Here is a 2102-nt window from a genome sequence, read left to right on the forward strand (position 1 = left end):
ATCGGGATCATACCTTGGCATCCTCCTTACCCCTCTTTCATTGGGTTTGTTTTGGGGGAGATCACCAAGCACCATGAGATTGTATCATACTTATATTTTATCATTTCACTAACCAAAATACCAAAAATATGTCTTTGTATTTGCCTAACTCTTTTGTAGGTAGGGCATGATCACTATTGATCTATCAAGTTCACATCTAGGGTTTAAGACCCTCATTGCTAAGAGCACAACCAAGGAATGATCCACAATGGCTCTATGCATTATATATGAGTCCCCATGATCTCTACATTTTATTTTGATCAAGATTTCTTCAAGAGTTAGGAGTTGGTTTACCTAGGAAACCCTAGTTCATCTGAGTATCTTGAGTAACTTCTTCAACAAGCTTCTTCATCAACTTATCAAACTTCTAAAAGGGAACTTCAAATTTCATCATCTTATGCATATATGATCTACCATGAGCCTAAAAAGTCAAGATAATTGCAAGTTAGCAAGTTGGTTGATGGTGGTTGGCCAGATGAATTCATCTGATCAAAATTGGGTCCCCCTAGACCCTATCTCCTACAATATTTATCATATGAAAATTACTCCAAAAGCAAAGTTACTCTGAATGACGTTCCAAACAACTTTCATGTTGAAGTCTAAATCTAATGTTTCTTGGAAAGTCATTTTCTATGTTAAAATATTATAGGTCATTTTGTCTAAACCCTAATTTGAAAGTCAACTTCCCAAGGCCTTAACTTGCTCAATTTTTATAAGATGAAATATTTCCAAGTTGCACAATCAAATTCAAGGTGCCTACTACAACATTTAGGTTTGGAGTAATAACTAATTCAACTTTTATGAGCATGTGATATGAGGATACATTGTAGGTCATTTTGGACCAATACCATTGAACAAGTGATTTTCCTCAACTTTAAAAATGCATAACTCACTCATCCCAAATCCAAATGATGCCAAATTTGTGACCATTTTTAAGGTTTTTTAAATATCTACAACTTTGATGAAGACACGTTTCTCATTTGGAGCTCACATAAAAATTTAGGCAAGGTGGAATAATTGAACATGTGGCTTGACACTTAGGAAATATTTTGACATGTTGAAATTTCCAAACTTCCACCTCAAAATTCACCACGATACAAGTTCCAAATGGAAAAGTGCTCAACATAAGAGTTGTTCCTCTTGATCTAAGCTTTCCAAAGAGTCCTAATTCATTCATTTTGGACAAGGTTTGAGTGGTCTGCGCATGGTCTGAACAGGGTTGTATCAGTTGGCAAGAATCATGCTTCAAACATTCAAATCTATTTTCCTTGCAATCCAAGCTTCATTCAGACCTCATTTCAGTTGATTGTGGACCTAGTAGAGTTGCTTCATGGGCCTGCACACGCCCATGCAAGCATGTACATTGCATTGCCAATTTTAGAAGTATTTTCAAGTGTGCAAATAACACTCATCTTTTGCTATAAATAGAGGTCCAATGCTTCAATTTGAAGGAGCTTGCACGCCAGCTTTGAATCTCTAGCTCCAAACCCTCACCATTCAAAGGAAAACCTGATAAATTTCAATTGAAATTTGAGTTTGAATCTCACTGTTTGGAGATTCAAAAACTCCAGCATGCAAAGCTTTGCATCCTTCTTAATCCACTTCCACAACCTCCATAAGTAAGATCAAGCAAGAATTGAAGCAAGAGAGATCCATTTCTGCACAACATTGAAGGTATTTTTCTAGATTTTCCTTCTCTTCAATTCTCTCTCTATTCTCATCAATTCTCTTGGATCCTTGGTTGTCTGAAGTCCTACCAATTTAGACAAGAAGATTGAGTTGCTTTGAGGTCAAATCGAAGCAACTCAGTTGACACACCTCAAAATTCAACTCCCCGTATCTCTCTATATATTTGGAGTTAGGTTAAATTGAGGTGATATTCGTGATCTACGCCATTTTTTCTTTAAGATCATGTCCTATTTTTTCATTCATGATATGGTGATGAATGAACTAGTCCGGCTAGGGTCATCGGAGAAGATGACCGGCCTTTGGCTCTGGCGATGAGGTGGAAGTGTTCAGAGCCATTGATTTGACTTAAAACGTTTTAATCTGAAGTGCTCATT

Source organism: Lathyrus oleraceus, chromosome 3, assembly GCF_024323335.1.
Source record: "Lathyrus oleraceus cultivar Zhongwan6 chromosome 3, CAAS_Psat_ZW6_1.0, whole genome shotgun sequence".
Taxonomy (NCBI): domain Eukaryota; kingdom Viridiplantae; phylum Streptophyta; class Magnoliopsida; order Fabales; family Fabaceae; genus Lathyrus; species Lathyrus oleraceus.